Below are 21,812 nucleotides of genomic sequence, written 5' to 3'. Positions count from 1 at the left end.
GAGGCACTGCGCGCGCGCTCACAGGCAGGGCAGGGAGGGGCAGGGGGGGGGGCGGGGGGGGCTAGAGCCAAGTACCAAGATGACGGGACCAGACTCCCTCCAGCGAGGGGGCGGGCATTTGCGAGTGTTTGTTTTGGATGAGGAGGCGGAGAGTCCAATTACCCAGTTTGTCTACAGTACACAGACCCAGTTCGTGACAGGCTGGCTTTGCTTTGGGGGAGGTATTAGCATATGGTTTAACCTCATGGAAACAAATTCCGTGGGAGTGACACGGAGATCTAACACAGGTACATCTGAACACAACCTGCACGCATATACATAAGTACGCATTGCCCTCCCCGAAATGGACACATCCACGATCTACAGAGCAACTGACAAATGCACAGATAGGCGACACAGCACCAGAGACACCAACATAGGCACACACACTGGAGGTGCCTTTCTGTCTTTCTCTCATATAGCACATGGGACACACCCACGTCACAGAAAGGGGAAACCTGATTATCATATCTTGGTCCTTGGAACAAACCCACAGAGCTGTACAGGTAATCCTTTCAAACCTCTCAAATACACTTTTCAGGACTATGGTCTCCAGCCATAAAGGTGCCAATTACACAGTGGACCACCAGGTCTGGTGGACTGTTATGTTTACCTCCAGTACAGCTGTATTTCCAAACACCCAGGCTTGGGAGCCTGATGGACCTGGGATGGAATCCTGGCTCTGAAAGTTTTGAACTACTCTGAGTCTTGGTTTCCTTACATATATTCTCAGTTAGACTTTTTATTTTGAAATAATTATACTTTCACATTTGGTTGTTAGAAAAAAGACTCTTTACCCAGTTTCCCTCAATTGAAACTCAAAACACTATAGTATGACATTACCACAACCAGGCGATTGAAATTGACCAGTGAAGGTACAGAATATTTCCGTCACCAAAAGGATCCCTCATATCATCCTTTTATGCCAGACCTACTTGCCTCCCACTTCCCCAGTCCCTGGTAACTAGAAAGAAATCTGCTCTCCATTTCCATAAACTTGTCATTTCAAGAATATTATACAAATAGAATGGGACATATGTACCATTACATATGTAACTCCCTGGAGATCCATGCCAGTTGTTGAATGCATCAATATAGTTCATTCTCTTCTGTTTCTTTGTAGCATTTCATTGTATGGCTGTATCCTTGCAGGTTTTTGTGAAGATTAAATAAGATAACATTTAGGAAGTGTTCACCATACCTCTAGACACATCAAAGGGCCTACCTAGTAAATTTCTATTAATATCATTACTGTTTCTATGACTTCTTGAAATGAAAATATCAACACAAGAGTATTTTGAACTCTTAACAATTCCACTATTTTTAAAATTTAAATTCTCATACTTAATAAAATGAACACCCTTAGACCTTCTCCAGAAGAAGATTGTGTTCTGTTTTTTCTGTTCAATAAGAATTTATACCTTCTGGGGGGGTGTGTAGCTCAGCAGTAGAGCACTTGCCTAGCATGTGCAAGGCCCTGGATTTGATCCTCAGCACCACATAAAAATAAATAAAATAAAGGCATTGTGTCCAACTACACCTAAAAATTAAATGAAAAATTTATACCTTCTGAATTAATGAAGTTTTCTAGGAATCATCAAACATTTCCTTCCTCCCTTTCCTAGTCTACCCAAACGAATAGGGAACAAGCCCCTTACCTCAACCTGACCATTCTTTACAAAATCAGCCTGGGGTGACCAGGAAGGCTGAAAGCCACAGGTCCTTCTCAAAGGGGCTTTTTTGGGGGTCTGTGTTCAGCCTTGCTGGTCCGCTGAGCCTTCTGCACAATTAGTGAGGCCAGGCTTCTTGTATCTCCACACAGCTGGAACAGATTAACAAGTAGATATACAGACTTCCATACTTTATATTTATGTCACTCAAAGAGATAAGCTAAGCCATCACCCATCTACTTTCTCACAATCTTGAAACAACTCTGGGAGAGGCTGCTAGAGCAGGTTTCAGTATCCACACTTTACAGATGAGGACTCTGAGACTTAGTGAAGTGGCTTATTTATGACAATGCAAATCATTCGGGGTGGGCTAGGTTGTAAATTCAAATCCAGTGCCTGTCCACTTTATCACAGTTAAACCACAAATGAAAAAAAAAATTGTGCATTATTAAAGGAAAATGGTTTTTCCACTCTCATCTGGCTCCTGGACTTTTGTCCAACTGCAGAGAAGGAAGGAGCCCAGACCCCCAAGGGGATTCTAGCCACTGCCTGTACTGTACTGTCTGTGCTGGGTGACACAGCTAGGGAAGCACCTAGATCAGCCCCTGGACAGGTTCCCATTCTCGACTAATGTTCATATCCTACAGGCACTGCCCACTACACAGACCATGGGGTCTAGAGACTTGGGCCTTTGGAAAAGTACTAAGGACAGGGAGACTTCTAGGCCATGGCCTAATTGTCTATTCTGGAAGTCTTGGCTTGTTTCCACCTCCCCCAACACTTCCCCCATGGCTCGTCCTCCTAGCCAGGTGACATCCTTTAGTACTTACATTGAGTGCACATTAAAGAAGCTTGTAACCTAGCAACCACCACTTAAGATTCCCTGAGTCACCTGCAGTTTCCATGCCGGGGCTGAGTGAACCAAGCTGTGGCCTTCAGGAGTGCTAAGCAGAAGGGGAGACCAGTGGTCCCTTTGCTCTCTCACCATCCCATTCCAGTGTATAACCACCTTCCCAATTAGGAAGTTCTTCCTCATCCAAATTTGCATCCTTCTTGCTCTAAGATCTTGTGTAGTACCAGGCCTGGGTTTCTCTTGTTCCTTGAGAAGTGTTTGATGGGGCTGGGTGTGGTGGTGCACACCTGTAATCCCGGAGACTCGGGAGGCTGAGGCAGGAGGATTGCAAGTTCAAAGCCAGCCTCAGCAACTTAGTGAGGTCCTGTCTCAATATAAAAAATTTAAAAAGAAAGTGGGGCGGGTAGGGGTTGTGGTTCAGTGGCAGAATGCTTACCTCGCACATGTGAGGCACTGCGTTCGATCCTCAGCACCACATAAAAAATGAACAAACAAAATAAAGATATTGTGTCCATGTATAACTAAAAATATTTTAAAAAAAAGAAAGGAGGGCTGGGATATAGCTCAGTGGTTAAGCACCCCTAGATTCAATGCCCGGTCTCCCCCCAGACCCCCCCAAAAAATGTTTGATGGGGCTGGAAGCGTAGCTGAGTGGTAGACTGTGTGCTTAGCGTGCATGAGCCCTAAAACAAAACACCAAAAACAAACAAGGAAAGTGTTGGACTTTTTACTGTGGTGGGAGGGGAAGAGGGTGAGGAAGGAAAGAGGGGCTACATAGGAAAAGAAAGATCAAAAAAGTCCCTAAAGATTAGGGACTTTGGAATTGGGTTTGGTGGCACACACCTATAATCCCCGCTGCTCAGAGAGGCTGAGGCAGGATGATCACAAGTTCAAAGTCAGCCTCAGCAGCTTAGTGAGATCCTGTCTTAAAAAAAGTAATTTAAAAAGGGGCTGGGGATGTAGCTCAGTGGTAGAGAATCCTTGGGATCAATGGAATATACATATATGTACACATACACACACATATATATATTTGTTTATTTATTTTTGGTACCACTTAACAACCGAGCCACATCCCCAGCCCTTTTTTTTCCATTTTTTAATTTTGAGACAGAGTCTCTAAGTTGCTTAGGACCTTGCTAAGTTGTTGAGACTGGCTTTTAATTCATGATCCTCCTGCCTCAGCCTCCCAAGTCACTTGGAGTACAGGTGTGTGCAAGCACGCCCTGCTTATTACTGTGATATTGACGCATCAATCCAACTTGGACATGCTCAGCTCCAGAAAGTCACAGTTTTTTTTTTTTTTTTTAGTCATATCTTGAATTTGTTGAGGTCTGATTTACATACAATAAAATGAATCTTTACTCAGTGTCTATGGAGCAGCTGTTAGGTATTCAGCAGGATCCTGTCTTCATGAGTCCTGAGGTAGGTTATGGGGAAGCTGGAGTGCGGAAAACACAGAGGCAGCTTCTCCCTGCAGCCTATTGATGGAGCATCTGAGGGTGGGTTTGGAGGGCCAAGAAGAGGACACATTTGAGAGGATGGGAGAAAGAGGAGTTAAGTATTACTTACCACAGAATCTCCTTCTCCCTCCCTAGAAATAGGCCTGACCCTTGTCAGTAAGCACCTCCTGAGTGCCCCTGCAAGGTGCCATGCTGGCTAGAGGGACACTGGGGTAAGTGTCCAAGCCAAAACCACCTTCTCTATGGTTGTCTTTCTGCAGTGCCCTGCATATTATAAGGTAGTGGGAAATTTCGTGGACTTTGGAATTAGACTCAGTCTAAATCCTGGCTTTGCCCCTTCTGTGACCATGAACAAGTTACTTACTTCTGTCCCTGAGTCAGTTTCCTAGTCTGCAACAAGGAAATTTTAAAAAAAAAATCTTCTTTCTGCAGAGTGGGAGGAAGGCAATGCCCTGCAGAGCTCCTGGGTACATCCTAGGTACTCCCAAAAGGTTGGTTTTCTTTCTTCCCCTTGGGATGGCAAGTTTCTGTACCTCCAACTTGCTGCCTATTGGAGCCAGTGTGCTCTAAGGAGTAGGAGCCAATTTTACAAATTAGGCAGCCTTCCCAGGATATGTTCCCTCCTGCTAACTGAGATCTCTTCCACTGCAGCCTAACTTGTAGTCTGATGTGCAGAACATCTGGATAATTACCTCATTCCTAATCAAAAGCCTGGATGTATGCAGGGATGGGAAGAAAGATGACGACTCCAATTAGGATCCAGGGAGTCCTGGAGCTGTCCAGGGGAAGGGGTGGTTCCTCCCCTCAAGCCTGGACAAGCCCCCTTATGGGCTTCTCTTGCCCAGAACAAACATCAGCCCAGAAAAAGGATTTAGGGTTCAAGGGCACTTGATGGGAGATAGTGTGGCACAGCTGCAGGTCAGAGCCATAATCTGCATCTGCATAAGCTGTTCTGGTGGGACAGCTGCCCCAGGGGTGGAATCCAGCAGAATGGCTGTGCTATTAGGGCTCCCCCTCCTGACCAGCAGCCTTTATTAGTTGAGTTAGCCCATTCCTTCAAGAACCTTCTCTGCTCCTTCCCTGCCTGTGCACAGGTATTGTATCATAGGGGGACTTAATGGATTTCAGTTAAGAACTGTCTCTATCTGTGAGCAATTGCCTATTGCTCACTGATTTAGGTGAAATGGGATTGAGGTAAGGGGTGATGGAGTGGGGAAAGGGGTCCCCTTGGTTTTCAGACTCAGAAGCTGCCCAATTTGGGAAATAAAGGGTTGGAAAAGCTGCACACTCTGGCTACTTAGTGCACACAATAAAATTGACAGTGGGAAGGGGACTCTCTGAAAGACTTCGGCTTCTGCCCTGTACTTCACGAGAAAATTATAGAGAAAACCTGGCTCATACAAAGCTAGGGGACCAGGTTAGAAACAAGGAAGAATTTCCTGATCAGCTGCGTCAGAAACTTAAAAAACAGTGTGAAGTGAGGTGGGAGGCCATGGCATCACTTCCTTTACTGTCACCTCTGCGAGATACTAGAACTAGGATGGACACAGGGCCGAGAGTCAGGAGACCTCTGCTCTAGCCCATGTTTGTCATAACCCAGCAGTGTCACCCTGGGCGCGTCCTATTCGTTCAATATCTGCAGTGTTGGAAGGAACTTGATGAAGAGAGCAGCTGGGGGTGTCTCCTAGGATCAGCATCCCATGTTTACTCCCAGAGACAGAATTGTCTGGCCATAGTCACAAAGCAGAATATTCTAGAATGGACATCTTCACATTCTTCTAGGAACTAAGAATTCATACTGACCTGACCCCACGTGCTCTCACAAGCATTGACAGCTACCCAGGGTGCAGTCACTAGAGGGGAGCTTGGCCAGGGGCTTTCTCCTGGTCCTGGTGCTGCCACTACACACATTTCCCTCCAGTCAGCCCAGGATAAGGGGAGTCTTGTGGTAGCTGCAGCCGTGGTTAACGGGCTGCCTGCATTAGACCTTCGGTACCCATCTGGAAGTCTAATCATGCTTCCTGTTGGGGTTTGACATTTCCGGGGTGCCTCTTGTCTCCCACAGCTGTTGGCACAGTAGGCAGAGGACTCAAGGACTCAAATCACATGGCAATCTAGCCTTTTCTCTTAGAAGGAAAATGTGCCCATTTGTCCCAGCTCATCAGGCAAGGGCCTGACTGGGCGCTGGGGCCACTAGGGGGCCTTATCCTTCTCCCTTCTAGCTCGGAGAGCAGCAGAGGCTTCCCTGGGATCCAGGCAGCTCTGCAGAGCAGCAGAGGCTGCAGGCAGGATGGCTGGGGGTGGGACGGCCCACTCAAACATAGCTCTTTAAATGCTGTTAATATTGCCATTTCCAGAGCCAGCAATGTCCTCCATTCTTCTTAATTAAAAAGAGCTCTGTGTCTGGCAGAGCTGAAAGAGGGCCCTGAATGATTTACACACCAACCCTGCTGCTTCCGGCTGGGGAAATCAACAAGGAAGATTGATTGGCAGATGGGCCAGTCTGCCTGTCATGGATGGTGTGTGTGTGTGTGTGTGTATACTGTGCATACCGGAGGAGGGGGCAGTCTCAGAGTGAGCGGGGCCACAAACCCACAGCCCAGCTCCATGGAGCTCAACTATGCAAGTCCAGATCAGGCCTGTTTTGGAATCAAGGCCTAACCAAAAGCCTGGCCTGCTCACCTCTCACTGGGGTTCATCTTCTGAGCAAAATTACTTTATCTGGGGAACAAAACTCAGGTTACAAGGCTGGTGTGTCCACTCAGAAGACACAGAGGCCACTTGCTGGAACTGCCTCTTATTTCCAGATGGGCACCATATATTGGGCTTCAGTTTGTTCATTGCTACTCACTTTAAGAGGAGGAGAGTTGGCAGCCAACTCTCTGGGAACTTTATGGGGCTGGGAAGGAAATAATGGGGGCCCACAGATTGGACTGGTGTGAGATGACACTCAGCCTGGGCCCTCTAAGGAGCCAGGAAATGAGAACAGTTACCCTTGGAGGCTCTAGCCCTCTTCTGCCTCTTCTAGTCTTGGCCTTGGGGCAGTCTCGTTCCTCACCCCAAGCCTCTATTATCCTCCAAGAGCCCATCATCCTACATGGGCACCAGAGAGGTAGGTCGAGCTCTCCCTCCTGTCTGTCCGCCTGGAGGGGTCTGTATGCTCTCTTCTTCTGAGCAAAACTACTTTATCTGGGGAACAAGATCCTTTCCCTTAAGTGCTTCACATTACACAACACACACACACACACACACACACACACACACACACACACCCCCTCCTCCCCAGAGTCCCAAAGAAGGACCAAGCAGAGTCATGTTGAGGGGAGTGGGTGGTTGGAGAGTAGCAGCATCCAGCACCCTGCTTTGAAGCCCACTCCAATGGGAGATGGGCAATCTGCTGTGGCAGCCAGGTTGCCCTCTGGTGTGCTGACCTGCGTCACCTCTGTGCTATGGACAGAGAGGAGGAGGGGAGGTGTAATGGGTGGCTGCAAGAGGGTTGTGTAGGTCTAAGAGATGAGAGACCAGAAAGGTGAGAACCAGGCCAAGCTGTGTGTTGGGGGGTGTCTCAAGGTCTTCTTATCATTGACAGCCACTCCCAGACCTGGCAGGTGTGGAGTTGAGGTTTGAGGAACCCAGGGAACCTGCATGGCTACCTTGGTTGAGGAAAGAGAAGCAGGGCCTGAGCCCTTAGGAACCCATCTGTAGCCTGTTATCAACAGAATGTGGCTTCCTGAATATTGCCCAGGAGTCACCAGGCCTTCCCTGGGCATCACCTGGTAAGGAGCAGAGTAACCCCTATTCATTCCCTGACCTAATGGCTGGCGCCCCAGGAGGAACCACCACCAGCAATCCTCTGTGTCCTTTGTTCCTCCCGAGTTCTGGTCCAAAAAGGGCTAGTTATTTATTTTTTATTAGGTGCCATCCTTTCCCTGCAGCCTGCAAGGTTCCTCAGAACAGGTTCTTCCAAATTATAGGCACAGTACTCCCCTAGCACAGAGGTTGATAATGACTCTATGACCCAATCCGGCCCACTGCCTGGTTTTATATGACCTGTGTCATCTTAGAATGGCCCTTCCATCTTTAAATGGCTGGGGGAAAATACGTCAGGATACATGAATATGCTGTGAAACTCACTTCTCAGTGTCTATAAATAAAGTCTCTAGGAACGCAGCCTCCCTCGCTCACGTGTCGTCCGTGTGGCCTTCCCGTTGGTGTAGAGTAGTCGCAGCACGGTGTGGCCCACACAGCATGCAATACTTACTATCTGGCCTTTTATAGACCATATTTATGCCTTCTACCCACCGTTGGCTATTTTAAGGTAACAAGAGGATGACACCCTTTTCTTGACCACTTGTGCCACACATACTGTGTCATGTTGACACAGCAGGATCTGGGGACAATGGAGGGGAACTAACAGTTGTGGAGTACTTACTGTGTGCCAGGCACCTTTTCTCTGCTCATCACACAATCTCCCCAACAATCTCAAGGGGAATGAGCACTAGTAGCTTCATTTCCATTGCAAAGGCACCGAAGGAGATCAGGAGCCCAGCTACTTCCTACAGATGTCAAAAGAGGATCCTAGGGCTGAGATGTAGCTCAGTGGTAGATCAAGTGCTTAGCAGCCCTGAGTTCAATCCCAGTACCCGCCAAAAGAAGATGATTCTAGATTCAGACCCAGTTTGGCCTGACTTCAATTCTCATATGCTTTTCAGGCTACCATGATTTTTTTTTTTTTTTTTGTACTGATGGGAACCCAGGGATGCTCTACCCCTGAGCTACATCCCTGGACCCTTTTTATTCCTTTTATTTTCAGACAGGGTCTTGCTAAATTGCTGGGCTAACCTTGAACTTGTGATTCTCCTGCCTCAGCCTCCTGAGTTGTGAGTTGCAGGGATTATGGGCATGCACCACCACACCCAGCTCAGGATGCCATGATTCTAAAATGATCTCCAGCAGCTCCCGTGGCTGCTGGTTTGGGCATTGCCATCAACAGATAGGGAAATCGGGGCTTAGGTTTTAGGGACCCAGGCCTCACCTCAGGCTTTCTTAGCCTCAGAGACTGGTCCTCAGGTGAGGGAAGTGTGGGTCACAGACAGTGAATCAACAGTGGTGACAGGGGCAAATGTCCATCTCAAGCCTCATTCAATGGCGGCAGATCTCCCTCCCTCCAGGGTGGGGCTGTGGGTAAAAGTGACAACTGCACATCAGTGCCACCTCCCTCCTCCTTCCTGCTTCCTCATCCTTTGCTATCTATTTTCATCACTTACCAACTTTCCTTTGGGAAGATTCAATTTGCATTTAAATAGAAAACCTCCGGAATGGCTCTGATACAACGCTAAGGTGCTAATTACAAATTCATTTCTCTTTAAATATTAAGGCACTTCAGTTCATCTCCGGGGTGGTGGAAGGCAGCGGAAAGCTTGGTATTTATGAGTAATGAATTTTGAGCTGTTTACTGCAAAGCGCTTACAACTCCCCATCACCAGAGGGCAGAGAGGAGGTGTTTGCAAGATCTATGCCAGGACCAGGGGCGCGTCTTGGGAGCTGAACATCAACTAAAATCAATCAATGTCTAACAGCAATAATCCTTGAGGAACACTGGAGAGTGGTCAGCGGGGTAGAAGCAGTTAGGGCAGGGCACCGGAAGTCCTCAGGTTGGCAGTTTCTCAAATTGCTGATAAGTGTTTCGGGGCAGGGCTCCGCCTGTCTTATTCACCGCTCTTTCCTATCACCGGGTCTAGTGCCTGGCATTCAGTGGGGACTCCAGGAACACTAGGTGTATGAATGCATGCATGAATAAAGGGAGTCAATTAATCAGTTATGGGAGAGATCATTCATTCAGCTACTGCTATGAGTCAGACATTGCTCTAAATGATTTATAAGAGTCTCCCTGTTAAATGGTTTATTCCTTCGCATTTCCCCCAATGGTGTGTAGACAATGCACTAATTCTCCTTGATCTTGAAGAATAGTACTTGGCATTTTACAAAACGATTTATAATTTCATATTCACATGCAGTCCCTCTCGTCCCAGGGAAACTAGGACACTTAACCACTGAGCTACACCCCAAATTCTTCACATTTTTAATTTGAGATAGCGTCTCACTAAGTTGCCCAGCTGGCCTTCAATGTGGGATCCTCCTGTCTCAGTCTCCTGGGTCACTGGGATTTGCGGGTATATGCCACTGCGCCAGATTCAAATGTAGTATTTTAATAATTGTAGTTAAAGCTAGGAGATAAGTCAGGTTGTATTGTTTCCCCTGCATAAAGGAAAAAACAAACTCAAAGAGGTGAGAAATAGTCCCAGAGCACCCAGTTCAATCTAAAGCTCAGCCAGAACCTAGCTCTGGTCTCAGGCTCCCAGTCTGGCTCTCTTGAGTGCCATCTTCCTCTTGTCCCTGTGCTGGCATGTTTGTGCTAGTATTCACAGTGTTCTGCCCTAAAAGTGACCCTGTTTTCAAAAATGCTGGGAGCCCAAAGTCCAGCCCCATGCCTGGGCTCCAGGTGACCATGAGACTTTCCAATTCTTTTGTGCTCTGTGTCTCCTGCCCTCATCCTTACTTGTCGAAAAGCTTTGCTTCCTCTGGTGCTCAGCCTGGGTGCTACCTTCTCCAGGCTGGCAGGATACCTACAGACAAGAGCAACCGTCCCCATCTTCTATGGAACCGATCTGTAACTGTGCACGTGGGATAATAACTGCAGTGGCCTTGCATGATAATAACCACCACGGATATGTGGAGCACCAGGCCCAATTCCTTACATCTTTTACATAATTTGAACCTCATAAGAACCCAAGAATAATAGTGAGCATAGTTAAGAAGTATGCCATGCTGATTTGTGGCATGAGCTGACCTAAGTTTTGGGTGTGTGTATAATTGAGCCTATAAAGTAGATACTATTATTACTGCCATTTTACGGATGCAGAAACTGAGACTCAGGGCCAACGACTTGCCCAAGGTCACACAGCCAGAACGGAGGTGTGAAACCCAGTTTGCCTGGTCCCAGAGTCTGCACACCCATCTATGTAGGTATTCTATTTTTCTTACCAGATGGTAAGCATTTTGAAGGTATGGGAACCATGTGATGAATCATTCTTGCCAAGCACAACCCATTCAGAGCCAAGCACAACTGCTACATAGTACATACTCCTTAAGTTGAGCTGAATAGGACCAGAAGCCAGAAGTTCAGGTATTGGCTGTCTGAAGGTCAGTCTGTGGCTTGGGCAGTGATCTTTGAACTTAATTAGCTGGTTTAAAACCAGATGGGAAGGAACCTTTAACTTCAAAGCCAGACAGGTCTACCGAGCAGGAGAGGCCCCTGGAAGACCCTGTTCCTGCCTTCCCTTGTGCCAGCCCGTCTGGCTTGGGCCACCCTCCTCTCACTAAAACCATTCCCCCAGCAGGCCCTCGGGGGGCCAAGACATCCCTCTGCATAGTTAGATTGAAATAAAGCTTACCTGACCAGGGAGCAAAGGACAGCAGGTGATCATCTGCAAAAGACAAAGGAGGGGGGAGGCTGGAGAGGGTCTGGCAGGTGTTGGCTCAGAGACTGGCTCCTGGGGGCAGTGTCGGCAACGTCCCCTGCGGTCCCAAGGGCTTCCTCCAGGACTGATGAGCCCACTGCGTCTGTCTGGGCTGATGAACTGGGAAACAGCCAGGTCCCTATGTGGGGGGCATGCAGCCAGCCTCCCCCAAATGCTCTGAAGCCTGGGGGGGGGTCCCTGAGCACCCGGAGCTGTGTCCCCCACCAGGAGGACCTCAGCTGGCCAGCAGAGCCCAGCGCCTCGGCTTGTCTCGGGGCGGGCGCCTCTCCCTCTGAGTCTCAGCTGCAAGGGCCTGCTCTGTGAGGAGAGGGTGAGGGGGCGGATGCGCTCACACACAGACAATAACTGCCATGGAAACTAACCAACAAAAAGAAGATTTAGGGAGCTGGACTCCTCTGGCAGATGAGAGAGAATGGAGGGAAGAGAAAAGGGGGCTGTCCGTTGCAAGGCTGCCCATTTGTGCCAGGGGCAAATGTCCATCTCAAGCCTCATTCAATGGCGGCCGATCTCCCTCCCTCCAGGGTGGGGCTGTGGGTTAAGCTTTTTGTATTAGGGTTCCAAATAGCCACCCATATCTTTGCTTTTCTGTGCCTAGATGGGTCATCAGCAATTCAGAGAGGGTGAGCAGTTCCCGAGTAAAAGCTCAGCACTGATTGCAAAGCTGGTTTCATTCAATGAAGTGGCGTGTTTCACCAGGTTGAGCTGCGTCCCACTTCGTTGCAGGCAGGAGTTTCTTAGACCAGGAGGCCAGCATTTTAGCCACTTTTCTAGACAGGAAGTTAGAACAGGCTGCCCTGGGGTTTGAGAAAGTGGGCAAGGGCTAACATAGATGTGGGACATGCCGTGTCTTCCCACGGTATCCCCAACACCATGCAGGGGATTGAATCCAAAGACGCTCTGCCACTGAGCTACATTCCCAGTCCCCCCACCCCTGATGCTGGGGATTGAATCCGGGGGTGTTCTTCTCGACACCCCCAGTGCTTTTTATTTTTTTTTTATTTTACGATAGAGTATCACTTAGTTGCCCAAGTGCACCTTGCAATCCTCCTGCCTCCTGCCTGAATCTCTGAGATCACAGGCAGGGGCCACCAAGGCTTCTTTTTTTTTGGACTTTAAGCTCCATTTAGGGGTATTTTCTTTTTGGAGCAAAAAAAAAAAAAAAATCTAACCAGGGAGAATCTTTTTCTTCTTCAAGAAGTTACTGGTGGGGAAAGAATGTAAACTGAGTGCCAGAAATTCTACTCCAACTACTCAACTGTGTGACCTTGGGCAAGTCTCTTCATCTGAAAAATGGGGCTAATGAGGTGGCGTGGAGGACGAAACAAGGTAACATGGTAAGGAACTTAGAGCAGGGCTGCGCTCAGCATGTTGGCCATTTTTATTACCGTGGTTAATCCTTCTGATCCTTCATTTCCTCAGCTATAGAATTAAGCCAGTTATGCCAGTCTCTCATGGAGATTAAATATGAGGATTAATTATGCAATTATACTTGACAGAGGGGTGGTTACCCACCAAACAATGCATTTTATTATATGCAAATTACTCCCCTCTCTTTTTTGGGGCAATGCTGAGATTCAAACCCAGGGCTAGGCAAGTGCTCTACCACTGAGCTTTACCCCCACCACTATGTCCCAATTTAAAAGAATATGAGTTTGCATAAGCAGATAAATCAGCTGTGAATATCTACCACATAGGAAACATTCATTGCCTTTGAAATCCCTGGCCCTCTGCCTAGGAAGAGAGGAAAAGGGAAGTGAGTGCTGGAAGCGGAGGAGGAGGCTGAGGGAGGAGGTGTTTATGTGCAGGCCATATTGATTTTGTAGGTAATGGGCCTCCTGTAGAGATCCAGATATTCTGGATGTTTCCTGAGGCTCGAACATCAATCTGTCAGCTGCAGAGGCAGCACCCGGGTAACTGAGTTGCCTGTGCTAACCCAGCTCCTAATTTCATAACCTGATATAAGAAAGTGAACTGCACTCAGCTGCGCTTCCTCCGTCTCCTCCGGTAGCCATTTTATCACTATTATGTCTCCACCACAACCATCCCTTTGTCTCCCCGACTTCCTACTAAGCTGCACCTTGGTCCCTGAACAGGCTAGCATGGTGACCATTGGCTGCAGGCTGTCACTCCTAATGAAGCGCTGGCCCAGGGAGACAACCGCCCATCAGAACAGCCCAGGGATGAGCTGTGTACCACATTAGAAATGCCTGAAAGAGATCGCTCCAATCCAATTAAGGAAGAGTGTGTGTGTGTGTGTGTGTGTGTGTGTGCATGCGCGTGCGGGGACTGGAGTAGAATATAATTAAGAATCAAGTAAAAGTGATCCCTGGAGATGGAGGATAAACCGTGAGCTAACAGCCAGCCTGAATGACAGCTGCCCGGAGGAGGCTAGAGATTGGAGCTTTGCTGCCAAATGGCCCAAACAAAGGGGAGGCTTTCTGTTTGCTTCTGTTTGTTCTATGGGGCAATGTCAGTAAATAGATAAATTCCATAATCCGTACCTGAGAATAATTTCAAGCTCACTTTAGGTCTGTTCATTCTAAGAAAACCTGTGGGGCTACTGGCTCTTCTTTCCAGTTTCATTGGAGGTTCCAAGATTGGGTAAAAGGCTGGTGCCAAGGCTCATGCCTGTCATCCCAGCAACATGGGATGCAGAGGCCTGAGGATGCAAAGTTTGAGGTCAGCCTCAGCAACTTAGTGAGACCCTGAGCAACTTATCGAGACCTTGTCTCAAAAATAAAAAAAAGGAGCCGGGTGTGGTGGCACACGCCTGTGATCCCAGCAGCTCAGGAGGCTGAGGCAGGAGGATTGAGAGTTCAAAGCCAGCCTCAGCAAAAGCAAGACACTAAGCAACTCAGTGAGACCCTGTCTCTAAATAAAATACAAAATGGGGCTGGGGATGTGGCTCAGTGGTTGAGTGCCTCAGAGTTCAATCCCTGGTACCCCCCACAAAATAAAAATAAATAAATAAAAAGGGCTAAGGACATGGCTCAGGGGTTAAGCACCTCTAGGTTCAATCTCCAGTACCAAAAATAAAAAATAGAAATAAAAAAATAAAAGAGGCAAATGTCAAGATGTTTGATGAAGACACTTCAAACGTGAAATTCTTTCAGGATCACTTTCCTCTTCCCAAAGATATTCATATCCAGGGATAGAGAAGAGAAGATGTGTTGAGATTGTGACAACTGAGCCACTAAGGTAATTGCAGGCCTAGATCAGTTCCCTACATGAAATCCTGGGGGTGAGGCCGCCTAATGCTCAGCCCGGAACCTTTGCAATGATGAAAACAAGCAGTAGCTCTATGGGCAGAGCCTGATATTCCGTGACAAAGTTAGTTCCAGCTGAAATTAGCAGGCTGGGGTCCAGGTTAAAAAGCAAACAAAGGAAAAGTGGCCCAGAGTCAGCTGGGATTCTGTGACACAGATAAAGTCACAAAGCCGGGCTTATCTGCAGGGGTCAGGATTGATCAGCTCAGGATATATTTCCAAGGCTCTCCTCTGCTCGGCACACCCTCCCTATCCAAAAAACAAGAGGCCCAAGCTGAATTATAAAAAGGTGCCGGATCTGAATCCTGCCTAATTTAAGCTCTGCTCACAAAGGAGGCCAGAGAGCAGAGGGAGGGGTGGAAATCAAGGAAGTAAATGTCAGCCCTGCAGTTGGGTAGAAGCCATTAGCCAGGCAGAGCATCCAATTAGAAGCCATTGAATTAGAGCAGGAGAAGAGGGGCTGAACATCAGAGGGCACTGCGGGGAGGGACGCGTAAGTGGGCAGGAAGGCAAGCGAGGCAGCGATCAATAGAGGATTACCGTAAGATGTGCAAATGGCAGGAGCAGATGCCTTCCACATGACAGGGCACCCAGTCCAGACACCCTTCATAAAGTGCCCACATGGTTCCTTTGTCCACCCCTAAATCCTGTCTCAGGGAGCCCAGCCATCTCGGAGGCTATTTTGGAAGATTTCTCCCTTTTGCCTGAACCCAGAGACAAAATGGGCAGCTTCCAGCCACTCTACGATTAATTGGAACAGACAAAGAAGGAGAGCAAATCCCCTGGCAAACAGTGCCTGGGAGATTTCATTTTTCTGCTTTCCAGTACAAAGCTACTCAAACAGATGCTGAGACACTTCTGTCTGCCTGTGCATGCAAGAAAAGCTAGGTTGGGTCACATGGAGATGGTCTCATTTAAAGCTATAATAATGATTGGATTTTGTAGCCAGTGGTTGTCGAGGCTGAATCTTTTCTTTTTCCTTCTTAATAAACTCTCATTTCTTTGGCCAGAGAAGGAAAAGGATAAACATTTCTTCCTTTTCTCCTAAATTGAAAGATTTCAGGTTAAGTCTCTTAAAAGCCATATAATTTGCCTGTGATTCTCATGTGCTGTGCATCCCAGGATATTTGAGGGGGAAAAATACAGTCTGAAAATGGAAATAGAAAGTAGCTCTGATTTAGGATGATCGAGTCTTATTTTGTCATTTAACAAATATCTAATGGGCACCTCCTGAAAGCAGAGAGGGGATGACATTGCCGCTATGCCTGGGTGCTCTGGGAGCTTCCAAGCTCAAGGGTGGATGAGACACGGGGACTACATCTTCAGAGTGGAAGGAAGCACACAGGAAGACACGTGGTTGGTTGGTCTTCTCCTTGCACTTGGGGAGGGAACGGGAAGAAGCAAGTGTAACTATGTGCAGAGGCCAGAAGGCCCTGTGAGAGGGGTGATCTTTGAGCCAGACCTTCGAAGAAGCCTCAAACTCATGTGTATGGACTGGGGTGTATTTGAGACTCTGTCTTGCCAGATAAAATACAGAATTTCCAGTTAAAGTTTGGATATTTACACTAAAAAATTATTTGTAGATTAAAATTCAGATTGAAGTAGGTGTTCTCTATTTTTATTTACTAAACATGAAGGACCCATAACAAGAGGAAATGACCACTCTCATGATAACAGCAAGTCCCTACAATATTCCAGAAACTTAAATATGTTATTTGTAACCTCTGCAAGTATCTTTGTAAAGTGAATATTAGCACGCCCATTTTACAGTTGAGAATACTGTGGATTATACCGTTTAAGCAACTGTGACTCCGAGTCAAACAGTAAGTGGCAGTGACAAGATTTCATCCAAGACTTGACCACCTCCAAAGATGTCTTGTGATTACTGAGAAGTCAAGTGAAGGGAGACTGCGAGGGCTATAAGGAGCCCTGGCTTGAATGGCAGGTTAAGATCTAGGCCTTTTAAGTTGGGCACAGGTGGCTTGGGAAGTTGAGTCAGGAAGATCACAAGTTCAAAACCAGCTTCAGCAATGGCGAGGCACTTAGCAACTCAGTGAGACTCTGTCTCTAAATAAAATACAAAATAGGGCTGGGGATATGGCTCAGTGGTTGAGTGCCCCTGAGTTCAATCCCCCAGTACCAAAAAGAAAATAAGGAGGCGGAGGAGGAGGAGGAGGAGGAGGAGGAGGAGGAAAGATCAGTGTAATAGACAAAGGGGAACAGANAGGAGGAGGAGGAGGAGGAGGAGGAGGAGGAGGAGGAGGAAAGATCTAGGCCTTTTAGAAAGCCAGATAAAGTACAGAATTTCAAGTTAAAATTTGGATGTTTACACATGGGGAGTCCTTGAGGGTTTTTAAAGCAAGGGAGTGAAATGGAGTAATTTGGATTTGGATTAATCTAGCAGTAGTCTGAAAAATGGGTTTGATCCAGGCTGGGAGTTGAGAGGTCAAGAGACCATGCAGTCTTCCTTTCCACAATATTTTGTAAGAACACCTACTATATATACTGAGCACAATGTCAAGCACCAAGGGCACAATGTGAAAAAGAAAGCCATAATCCGTGGTACCAATGGTGGATGCCTATAATCTCAGCAGCTCAGGAGGCTGAGGCAGGAGGATTGCAAGTTCAAAGCCAGCCTCAGCGACTTAGAGAGGCCCTAGCAACTCAGTGAGACAGACCTGTTGAAAAGGTCGGGCGAACGTCGGAGGGAAAGACCACCAAGAGACCGTCTCATGCAACAGCAAAGGGTTTATTGGGGGTCCAGCATGCTGGGGCTCAGAGCTCACTTCAGAAGAGCAGAAAACAAAGAGCCCCGAGAACAACTTAAGCAGAGTTTATATACATTCTTTGGAGAGGGCAGGGACTCTACATACATCATAGCCTCCCTTAGCAAATCACTGTACACCACGGGAAAATCAAATAACAACTCTTAAACATGATTAGTACATTCACTGGAGGGAACAGGTCGGGCGGGGGTGATAGGTCAGTCCTAAGGAGGGGTATACATTCAAACTGATTGGTTTAAGCCCTAAGGTGTATACATGCTGAACTGCATGGTCTCGGGGAGGGGGTGGTTAAGCAACTAGGTGGTCAGGGGAGATTTCGACACACATCTAATGGGCAGTTCTGGGAATTGTTTTAACTGCCACAGGAATTTCAGGTTCTGAGTGCAGCTTAGAAACTTTACAAAACCTGGTCCTTTACATTTTAATTTCAGTTTCTTTTATCCTTTCACTGTCTGTAAATTAAAACAAACAAACAAACAACAACAACAAAAACTATCTGGGGATGTGGCTTGGTAGTTAAGTGCCCTTGGGTTCAATTCCTTGTACCAAAAAAGAAAGAAAAAAAGACATGGTTCTTGTTCTAGCAAAGTTCATACACTAACAAGTTAATAAGCAACTCGTTTTCAACAAAATCCAGTAAGTTTTTTGAGAGAGGAACTTGGCCTACTTAGAAGATTATCAAAACAGCCTATAGATGAGATGAGGACCCAAATTAGGGTCACAGACATGGGAAGTTATGGTACTTTGACAAACCAAGATTTTTCAGGACGTGACCAAGTGATTTGATTCTTAATTACGAGAGTTGCAGCAGGAGAACACACAGATTATGAAAGACCAGAGATAAGTCAAAATTCCAATTACTCTGGCATTTCATATTCCTCCCTAATCTGTGGGTTATGATGTGTTTGTGTCTTTATTCCCAAATAACAAAGTAAAGGAGCAAAGTTAAGAGGAAAAGCTTCAAGACCTAAATGGAAGTGCAAAAATTAAAGAGAAGACATAAGCTTACGTTTTCATGACCTTGGAGTAGGCATTGGTTTCTTAGATATGATTGCAAAAGCACAAACAGCAAAATCAAAAAACAGATATGTTGAAGCATGTGTCAACCTGAATAACAATCACAGAGAGAGTCTTCAAAGCATGATGATATTTATATGAGAATGACAGAGCATTGAAATGGGACACACATGCCATTGTTAACTATGGGTGCATCCAAGGAGGTTGAAGCAGGGAAAGTTTTTAATACCGAAAAGAGAGATTTAGGGATGCGGTTGTGGCTCAGTGGTAAAGTGCTTGTCTAGCATGCGTGAGGCACTGGGTTCATGTTGAGGGCCACAGCCGAGTTGGAATGACGCCTGGTATTTTGCCAGAGGGAATGGTTGAAAGGTGACACCAGGGAGCCATTGAGATGATGATGGTTAGTTAAATTGTGTATTCAGTTGTATATTAGACCTTTGCTGTCAATAGGGCAATAGGGCGGCTCTTGCTGCCTGGGCGCCTGCTACTTTGGAGTTCCTGTTGAGTTTCGGTTCCCAGAGAGTTGGGGCGGAGCTTGGTGGAGAGCTGGGAGAGTTCCTGGGGAGTGTGCGTGGAGTGCTGGTGGAATTTGGGCAATAAAGCTTCCTGTTTGAACATACAAGTGCTTTGTGGCGGCTCAGTGATTTGTGCCCAGCCAGACTGCGGCAGGTTCAATCCCCCCACATAAAAATAAACAAAAGTGGCTCAAGCGGTAGTGCACTCGCCTGCCATGCGTGCGGCCCGGGTTTGATCCTCAGCACCACATATAAAGATGTTGTGTCCGCCGAAAAACTAAAAAAATAAATATTAAAATTCTCTCTCTCTAAAAAATAAATAAATAAACAAATAAAGTAAAGGTATTGTGTCCATCTACAACTAAAAAAAAATTAAAGAGAGAGAGAGAGAGAGAGAGAGAGAGATATTTACATAAGCAACTTAGATACAAAGTTCATTGGTCCTGGAAGGCTGGGTCAGGAACTGACATCAGTTCATTGGTGGAGGGGCCTTGCAGGGCGTGTTCTGTCAAGAGCATTTTGGATTACTGTAATCTTAAAGAATGATAAAGATAGTAGGGCATTGTGCATACCTGTAATCTCAGTGACTTGGGAGGCTGAGGCAGGGTCTTGAAAGTTCAAGTGTAAGGGTCCGTCGAAGCGTCGGAGGAAGAGACCACCAAGAGACTGACTCATGCAATTGCAGAAGGGGATTTATTGGGGATCCATTCCAGCGCGCTGGGGCTCCGTGCTCACTCAAGAAGGGAGAGCAGCCCAGAGCCCAGAGCAGGGGTTGAGCAATGCTTAAGTACACTTTTTGGGGAGGGCAGGACTTTACATACATCACAGTCTCCTTTAACAAATCATCATACACCGCGGGAAAATCAAACAACAATTCTGAGACATGATTAGTACATTCATTGGCAGGAACAGGTCAGGCAGGGGTGATAGGTCAGTTCTAAAGCAAGGTACACATTCAAACTGATTGGTTCAGGCCCTGCGATGTCTACGTGCAAGGTCACACAGAGTCCTAAGTTATTAAACAACCAGGCGGTCAGGGGAAATATTTACTGGGCGGTTCCAAGTATTGTCTTAACAGCTACAGGAATTTCAGATTTTACATGTAGCATAGGAACTTAACAATACCTGGTCCTTTACATTTTAACTCAGGCCTTGCAGCTTAGAAACTTTACAGTGCCCGGTCTTTTATACTTTAACTTTTACACTTTAACTTCAATTTCTTTTACCCTTACACAAGGTCAGTCTCAAAATGAAAAATAGAAAGTCCTGGGGATGTGGTTCAACTCGGAGATACCCCCCTCACAAGAGTGTTTAAAAATAAACTTTGTTATCAGGGTATGGTGGTGCATGCCTATAATCCCAGTGGCTTGGGAGGCTAAGGCAGGAGAATGGAGAGTTCAAAGCCAGGCTGAGCAATTTAGCAAGGCCCTAAGCAACTCAGGGAGAACTTATCTGTAAACAAAATATAAAAAAAGGGCTGGGGATGTGGCTCAGTCTTTAAGCACCCCTGGGTTCAATCCCCAGTATGAATAAATAAAAAAATAAACTTTGTTATAGAAAATCTGTGCATACATGTGAGGTATGCAAAATATAGGGTTCATGTGTACATGTTACACTGAAGAAATTTCTCTGAGGTCTCTAGAAAGTCATTGAGAATGCACTTATCAGATAGGCAGGCACATGCTGTTTCCCTCATAACTTTCTCACCTAATTTTGTCTAGATTCACTGACAATAATGGATTCAACTTGGTATCATCAGGGTTTTTTTTTTTTTTTTTTGGTGGTAGGGGGGCGGTACCAGGGATTGAACTCAGAGGCACTCAGCCACTGAGCCACATCTCCAGCCCTATTTTATATTTTATTTAGAGACAGAATTTCACTGAGCTGCTTAGCACTTTGCTGTTGCTGAGGCTGGCTTTGAACTCACAATCCTCCTGCCTCAACCTCCTGAGCCACTGGATTACAGGCATGCACCACCACATCTGGCAGTATCATCAGTTTTTACACTGTATTAATACCTTATTTCTTTTTTATTGAAATGTGGTTTAATATGTCATATTATGAATATGTTGCATTTTATTTATCCATCATCAGTTGGATAGTTTCTTTTGGGGGGTGATGATAAAGTTTAAAAATTAATTATTGGAGGGTTGTGAACTCTACCTCGTAAAAGCCATTGAATTGTACATTTCAAATGGTTGAGCTTTTTAATATATGAATTATATCCCCTTAAAGCCATCTTAAAAAAAAAAAAAGAGCAAGCTGAGACTGGTGATATGCACATGCAGTTCCAGCTGCTTGGGAGGCCAAGGAAGGAGGATGGTTTGAGCCCAGGAATTCAAGACCAAGTTGGGCAACAAGCAAGATCATCTGTTAAAAAATCAATCAACAAACCAATCAAAAAATTTAAAAAGAGCCAAGTCTTTAACATTAGGTAGATAGAGGTTTATATCCCAGTTCTTCACTTGACCTTGAGTAAGCCAACTCTCTGAGCCTTAGTGTCTTCCTGTGAAAAATCACTATTATTATAAGTACCTGTTTCACAGGATTGCTGAGAGGATTAAATGAAATAATGTGTGTAAAAGACTTAGCACAATTCCAAGCAGATTCTAAGCTTTTAATTAAGGTTAGTTATACTATTAAGCTTGGAAAAGTTCCAACT

At 46.2% G+C, this 21,812-nt stretch overlaps 1 protein-coding gene across 4 annotated transcripts in view; it reads right to left on the bottom strand.

Annotated features, from left to right (window-relative positions):
- Klhdc8a (kelch domain containing 8A) overlaps positions 1-19,898 on the bottom strand; it is a 27,157-nt gene extending 7,259 nt beyond the window's left edge. The window contains exons 1-3 of one of the 4 annotated variants that reach the window (XM_015483772.2): positions 19,723-19,898; positions 11,480-11,512; positions 9,061-9,203 (exon numbers count right to left, since the gene is read on the bottom strand). The gene's annotated coding sequence lies outside the window, so the exon portion shown is untranslated. Of the gene's footprint in view, positions 1-8,457; positions 8,480-9,060; positions 9,204-11,479; positions 11,513-19,722 lie in introns of those variants that run through there. The other 3 variants (XM_015483771.2, XM_015483776.2, XM_048809552.1) reach the window with 3 other exon arrangements.
- Between the last annotated feature and the right edge of the window lie 1,914 nt (positions 19,899-21,812).

Source organism: Marmota marmota, unplaced genomic scaffold (genome assembly GCF_001458135.2).
Source record: "Marmota marmota marmota unplaced genomic scaffold, marMar, whole genome shotgun sequence".
NCBI lineage: Eukaryota > Metazoa > Chordata > Mammalia > Rodentia > Sciuridae > Marmota > Marmota marmota.
This window is presented reverse-complemented; position numbering and strand designations above follow the sequence as displayed.